Genomic DNA, 8,129 nt, shown 5'->3' on the forward strand with positions numbered 1-8,129 from the left:
ATCTGGTATAACCCTTGTCCTTTTGTTTTTCTGTAGAAACTTCTAAATTCCATAGTAAATTCATCCTTGCTCCAAATCTGATGATTCGAATTACTATAGGTTCCTAAATTCAAGATCGATCTAAATATGTGCATGGCACATTTTTCGAGAGCAACTTTCTGTGGTGTTAATTTTCAAACACCAGTCTGAATATTTTAAACTCCATCTTGCCAAAATCCTAGAGAATTCAAATCAACTCCAAATGGAGTGATTCCAAATTCCAGAGTCTTCTAATATCATGCCCTATTTTTGAGGCATTACTCAAAATTTTTATCTGGCATGCTTCTGTTGCATTAAATAAATAGCTCCCTTTTGCTATTTATTCCATGTCATAAAATCCCTAGAATATTCATTCCAACTCCCAATCCAGAGAAACAACTTCCTAAATATTCCTAAAATTATACTCTGTTAAATGAGTTCCTCCACTCATTTTTATCATGATATTTTTTGTAGGCTTCTATAAGGATCACCTATCCATCCTTTCATCTATTCAAAAATCTGTGATAGTCCAAATCCGCTATAGCAAGCTTCAGGTATTTTCTCTTATGACCAGAGAGGTCCAAGAAAAATATAAATCCTATTTATGTAGCACTTTTATTTCTTCTTGATGTGTGGCTTACCGTGGTAGTTTCCGACGATAGTTGACGGAGTAGATGGAGTACTCGGAGTTGGACGAGAAGACCTCGAAGACCGTGAGGACTTATGTGAGCAAAGGCAAGCAGCCCTTTGACCATGTCTGAGAAAATATTATATCGCATGGTAGTAAAGCAAATACTCTCGTTGCATATGATCATGAATAATCGGTAAATCATCGATATGATGCTTTCGATGGATCCTCCGGAGCGCTTGCATTTTGAGCATGATCCTACCACCTATGAGGGTCATGCTTATATAATGTTGACAAGTAGAGCTAAGCATAGTAGAAGCATGAGCATGATGATGGTGTATAACAAAGGTTTATGAAAACCCCGTCGGGGTCCACTAATGCCCGAGGTTGACAATGAGATAGGTGGCCACTTTTGGAGAAGTGGTGCACCGGGTATATTTTGGTGTGAGTTGTTTCGGAAATGGGATTAGATTTATGATGTGTCGACCATACCAACCTTACATGTGCGACCATGTTACTCCTTTATGGGACGAGGCTTTGTTGATTACTCTGATAGGTGCTAGCAAAGAGCCACATTACTAGTGGGGGACTCATGTGTGGTCACTCTCGTGACGGGGTCGTGCCAGGTAGGGCGACTATGCCATTTTTACGTGTTCCGTGCACACCGTTCGTCCCCGCATGGATGATACTATCCAGAGTCAATGCTCGCAGGTCGTACATCATGTGGGTTTGGCACCGATCGAGTGGATCTCTTTGTCTAGTATCGTCAGGGGAAAGGCATTGATCGGGTACTTACCTTGGGTATGTTATATCACGAGTCGTGGATGACACGTAAGTTAACCGGATCTTGTGGGTACAACACACAACCTCTACAGAGTGTAAAAAAATTCGAATAGCCATGTCCACGGTCAATATTATATGATTTATCGGACTAACATATTGATCGAGTGCCAAGTGCTAGTTCTTGTTTGTTGCATGTTTTTTGTTTCGCAGAATATCCATATCAAACAAAGTCCAAATGCAATAAAAATTTACGGAGAATTATTTTGGAATATGTGTGATTTTTGGGAGGTGGAATCAACGTAAACGGAGGCCCACGACCTCCACTACCCACCATGGCGCGACCCATACCCCCTAGTGCGCCCTGCCCTCTAGTGGACACACCAAGAGTCGGTTGGGGCTCTTCTTCGGGCACAAGAAAGATAATTTATGGAAACAAATCGTGTAAACTTAAAGCACGATCGTAGTTACACATATCTGGGAATTTAAGAAAGGGGAAGGGCCGGAAAACAGGAACACGAAATAGAAGAGAACGAAGAGGGATATCCAATCTCGGAGGGCTCCCGCCGCTCTGCTGCCATGCAGGACATGGACCAAAGGGGGAACTCTCATCCCATCTAGGGGGAGGCCAAGGAAGAAGAAGAAGGAGGGGCCTCTCTCCCCATATCTCCCGGTGCCGCCGAAGTGCCGCGGGGGCAAGGTGCGTGACGGCGATCTATATCAACAATCTTGCCGCCGTCAACACCAACTCGCTCCCCCTCTATGCAATGGTGTAACACCTCTTTTGCCATTGTAATTCTCTACTAAAACATGGTGCTTAACACCACATACTATTTTCCAATGATATGTGGCTATCCTATGATGTTTGAGTAGATCTGTTTTGTCCTATGGAATAATTGTGATATGATGTTATTGATATGAGTTGTGTGTTGATATGGTGTTGTCCTAAGGTGACTTCCGTGACGCGCACACGTGAAGGATAGACGCTTGAGGTTTTGTAATATGATCATGATTTGCTTATAGTGGGTCGCGAGAGTGACAGTGTAAGACCCTGTGTTTTAACTCTCCTCTCTAATTAACTTTTCTCAAAAATTAGGACCAATTAAAAAATTTATGAGTGCTCGTGATGCTTGAAGTGATTGTTGTTTGCTTGCTTGCTTGCTTGTGTGCGTGTGTTTGACTCTCAATGTTCCTGCTACTCTCCAGACTCACCTCCTTGACCCAAATCTTTGACTATTGATCATGCCATGTGTATAGGACAAGAAACTATTTTACCAAATATTATTTTCACTAGAAGGCATTTCCTTGATTTAAGCTTTCAAAAACCCGTGAGTTGGGATTTGTGCTGCAAGTCCTCAAACTAGGGAAGTTATTTTGCACCAAATATTTTATTTGAATCCCATTATTAAAGTGGCTTCACAAAACCACAATATTATTATTTTGAAAGCTTTTTTACTATTATTTTAAGTACCTTTTGTGAGGCCAGAAATGGTCCCTTATGAAGGAAAGTTATTTTTATTGCTTTCAAAATATTTGAGAAAATTTAGAGAAACCCACTTGACATATATATTACATATATGTGAGTTTTAATACATGGTCATGTTCAAAATATTGGGCAAAACCCTTCAAAACCCTTCCTGCCTATTTCCAGCTTTTGGAATATTTCTACAAGAAATATTCTCAATAAATTCCTATAAAATTCTAGCATGACACATATGATATATGTGATGATCTTGCCAAGTTTCATCTCAATCCAAGTTGATTTGATTCACTTAATTAATCTAAAACCCTATCTATCCAGATCCAAAATTGAACAACTTTACATTGCCAAGTGTGTGCAATTGTGCCCAAATTTGGTGGACATGTTCTAATATTTCAATAACGCATCCACACCAAGTGGTGCATCAAGGAGAATAGAAGAACTTGTCCCAAACCCTTCAAAACCTTCTCTGTTGATTTCTAACTTTGGAAAACTTTACATTATATTGTTTCTACAATCGACCCAAAACTTTTTGGGCATTCTTTAATGCTCAAATAATGCCCCCACACCAAGTTGGGGATTTGTGGGAATTGATTTGCATGGTGTCATAAGCAGAAGGGCATTTCTGCCCATTTCATGGTGTTTTCAAGTCTACATTGGAAACTTTCTCCACCAAATCCCAAATTTGGTGTCCAAGCCTATTTTCACCTATTATGTGATCCGATTAAGTTTCATAGCAAGTGGTGTCCATTTGCTAACCGTAACATCCATCAAACACCTTCTGTCCATTTACAAAAGCTGTAGCTTTGGCCCCTTCTACTATTTCCCTTAAGCTTAAATCTTTACCACAACTCTCCCTAGTCCCCTTTTACCTCGAGTAACCTTGCCATGGCCACTGGTCAATTATTGGAGGGTGACCCCATGTATCTACCTCTCATTTTCACCTTGGGAGCACTATTTTACCCCTCTTGCTATGATTCTGCTTAAGCAAATGCCCCCACCTCTTTCCACAGACCCTCTAGCATGCTAATGCATCATTCCAAACCAAATTAGGGCATGATCATCTGGGAAATATGAGCAGCCCATCTGAAACTTGATTTTTGGCTAAAATGAAGCTTTGAATTACAACTGCTAGCTAGACAACTTCTCTTGATCGGAAACTTTGCACTAGTGTAGTCCTTCCACACCAAATACTAAGAGACGTATTCTGATTTCCAGATTCCTCCAGTAAGCACCTTAATTGCTAACCCTAAGATTGCTGCTGCCAACTAAACTGCAGTCGAAACCAATTCACATTAGCCCCATTCGAGGCCAAACTCCACCTTCAGCTTCCTGCATGCATGCCCTAGGTTAGAGACACCTTTCACTGGTTGGAAGGCCACTTTAGGCATGAGTGGTTATGGTGATCACACCACTGGCATGCAAAAACGGTGCTCTATACCTTGGCCTCTTGCTGTAGCTCGGGTCCAGCGTGGGCAGTGTGTCCCAGAGCGCCAGAGGGCCTCCCTTGAGTGTCAATGTCGCTCCCTGATGCTAGGATGCAGCCAAAGTCGCCAGGAACGCGCATGGCCGCCGTGTCCAGAGCATCCGAGGCACTCCCGAGCTCACCTTGTTGCCCCTCACTTATCTCCTTGCCCCCGAGCCCTCTCTTGCCCTCTCTCATTCCCTCCTCCCTATGTGCACCTCCAGGGCCTCCCCTTTCGAGCTCCCTCGCTCATATCCTCCTCCCATGGCCGCGAGGCCACTGCTTCAGCTCGCTCGAATATGAGCTCTCCACTTCGTCCCCTCTCCTCCTCCGACCGCAGTGAGGTGCTCAAGATACCCTACACCGTCCCCTCTCTCGATTTCCCCTCCGGTGGCCAGAAGCTTGAGCATCGTGGCCGCCGTTGCCGAAGACACACTGGCCGATGGGCGCTTGATCTGGTGCCTTCTAGCAGGGAGGACAACCCAGGCGAGTGCGGCATGTCTCCCCAAGCATTTGCTGGCCGGGGCGCTGCTAGAAGTGGATGTAAACGCCGGGGCCGTGCGCTCGTGCAGCCGGATCTGCCTCCCTCGCTCCTCCTCACTCGAGCAAGAGAAGGAAGACGACCTGGTGGTCGGGCCCTTCTTGTAAGCGAGCTAGAGCCGAGGCCCACCTATTAAGTGGAGGCACCCATGGCATATTGCGCCTCCCCTTCACCGAAGGCGTATTCGACGGTTCCGCCTCCTGCGTGGCCTCTTGGCTCGCCAGGCCGAGCCAATGGGCCAGCCCACCTCCTCCCCAACGCTAGTGGGTGCAGGACAACCTTTGTCCTTTTTGTTTTTTAGGAACTTTAGTAAGCCACAATAAATCCATTTGGACTCCAAATCTGATGATTCAAATTTGTACAGGTTCCTAAATTCAAGATCTATACAGATATGTGCATTGCGCATTTTTTCAAAAGACTTTATATGGGGTTAATATTCAAATGGCCATTTGAATATTTTAAACACCACCTTACAAAAATCCTAGAGGATTCAAATCAACTCCAAATGGAGTGATTCCAATTTCCAGAGTCTTCTAATATCATGCACTATTTTTGAAGCATTAGTCAACATTTTTATGTGGCATGTTTCTGTTGCATTAAATAAATAGCTCATTTCGCTATTTATCCAATGTTAGGAAATCCCTAGAATATTCATATCCACTCCAAATCCAGTGAAACAACTTCCTAAATGTTTCTAAAATCATGCTCTCTTAAATGAGTGCCTCCACTCATTTTTAGCAGAATGTTTTCCGTAGGCTTTTTAAAGGATCACCTATTCCTCCTTTTGTCCATTCAAAAATACCTGATGGTCGAAATCTCCTAGAGCAAGCTACGGGTATTTTTCTTATGACCAGAGAGGTCCAAGAAATATAAAACACCTATTTATGTAGCACCTTTGTTTCTGCTTGCTGGGTGGCTTAGTGTGATTGTTTTCGACGATAGTTGACGGAGTAGACGGAGTACTCGGAGTTGGACCGGAAGAACTCGAAGACCACGAGGACTTATGTGAGCAAAGGCAAGAAGCCCTTTGACCATGTGTGAGAAAATGTTTTATGCATGACATGTTGATTACATTATCCCGATGCATATAGTCATGATTAATCGGTACACCACGGTACGGTGTTAATGATGGCTCCTCTGGAGCACTTGCATTTGAGCGTGACCTTACCAACTCTGAAGGTCAGGCTGATAAAAAGTTGGCAAGTAGTAGTAGTGCTACGCATAGGATGAGCATATGCATGATGATGGTAACACAAAGATGAAATCAAAGGTTTTTTGAAAACCCCGTCGGGTGCCGCTAATGCCCGAGGGTGATGGTCTTGAGCTGGATGACCACTTGAGAAAGAAGTGGTGTACCAGAAAGGTTTTGTGTGAGTGGTTTCGGAAATGGGATTAGATTTATGATGTGTCGACCATCCTAGTCTTACATGTGCGACCACGATACACCGTTATGGGACGGGGCTTTTTCGAATACTTTGGTCGGTGCTAACAAAGAGTCTGCATTACTAGTCGCGGGAGTGATATGGTCACTCTCGTGTCGGGTCGTACCAGGTAGGTCGACTATGTTGTTTTTACGTCTTCTGGGCACAACGTTGGTCCCCGCATGGATGATACGGTCTAGAGTTGGTGCTCGTAAGTTGTACATCATGTGGGATGGGTACCAATCAAGTGGACTCTTTGTCTAGTGTCGTCAGGGGAAAGGCAATAATCGGGTACATACCTCGGGTATGTCATATACCGCGAGTCGTGGATGACAGGGAAGTGTCCCAGATCTCGTGGGTACAGCGTGCAACCTCTGTAGATTGTAAAACTATTCTAATAGACATGTCGAAAGTCAAGGACAGTTGGTAATCCTGCTTAAACTACGTTCAGTCGTTTCCGTATAAACCAAGTGTGTTTGTGTGTGTGTGTGTGGTTGAGAAAGATGATATTGTCAAGTCCGGTGACCTCGCATATAGGGTGAACCTGAGGTGTTCAGCCCTCGGCAGATATGTTGATATCTGTAACGTGCTCTTATGATTACCATCTACCTTATGATGCATATAGATACAAGTAAATTACCATGCTCATTTTTGATTAAAACTAGATTTCCGCAAAGACTGCATATTACTTTATTATCATACCAACTGCATTATCCATATCATGGGCTGTTTGCGAGTACATTCTAAGTACTCACTGGCTGGCCACTGGTTATTTCATTGACCAGGTTTGAGAGAACAGGAAATGGTGAAGAGTAACTTGGTGATGTTCCTGTGAGCCAGAACGTTTCCAGTCAGAATGCCTGTAGGTTAAGGCTGATGGGATGGGTTCACGCTTTCGACCAATATCTCCGCTATTGGTCAAGTTTCGTGTGCTGACCTTCAAGGCCCTATATTTGTAAGACTTGACCACAATGGTCATTTATTGTATTAAGCGACATGAATGGATGTAAGAGTCTTGTTATTCAGTTTCCGTGTGTTTAGTGAGCATTGATCTCTGGGACCACTGAGGACGTTCATTCGACGATCTTGACTCATAAGTCGGGTGATTACCTACAAGTATATGGGGTTAATTGTAGCCTTTTCGATAAGTAGGAGTGTCGAATCCAACGAGGAGCAGAAGGAAATGACAAGTGGTTTTCAGCAAGGTAATGTCTGCAATTGCTAAAATTCTAAGTAGTGAAGTAGTTTGATAGTAAGATAATTTGTATGGAGCAAGTAACGATAGTAGTATCAAAAGTGCAACAAGGTAGCCCGACCCTTTTGAGGCAAAGGACAGGCTAAAAGGCCTCTTATGATAAGCAAAGTGTTCTTGAGCGTACACGGGAATTTCATCTAGTGACTTTCATCATGTTGGCTTAATTCGTGTCTGCTACTTTGATAATTAGGTATGTGGGTCAACCGGTGCTTAGGTGTTGTTCTTACTTCAACAAACCTCCTAATGATGATTAACCCTCTCGTAAGCATTCGCAACTATGAGAAAAGTATTAAGAATAAATTCTAACCATAGCATTAAACTTTTGGATCCAATCGGTCTGTTGGGGATATTACCCACTGTATGACCCGCCTATTCATGGCGACTCAACATTCATGATTTAAAGATGGGCTTAGAGATAGGATGTGGAATGCGTGAGGTGATCTCCAGCAAAGAGCCGGCAGAGCCCGAGGGCCACATGGCAACACCTGGCCCAAGAAGAGGAAGACTTGCCTGGTAGTTTCCTTGCTTGAGAGACACGGCG

Source organism: Hordeum vulgare, chromosome 3H (assembly GCF_904849725.1).
Source record: "Hordeum vulgare subsp. vulgare chromosome 3H, MorexV3_pseudomolecules_assembly, whole genome shotgun sequence".
Lineage (NCBI taxonomy): Eukaryota > Viridiplantae > Streptophyta > Magnoliopsida > Poales > Poaceae > Hordeum > Hordeum vulgare.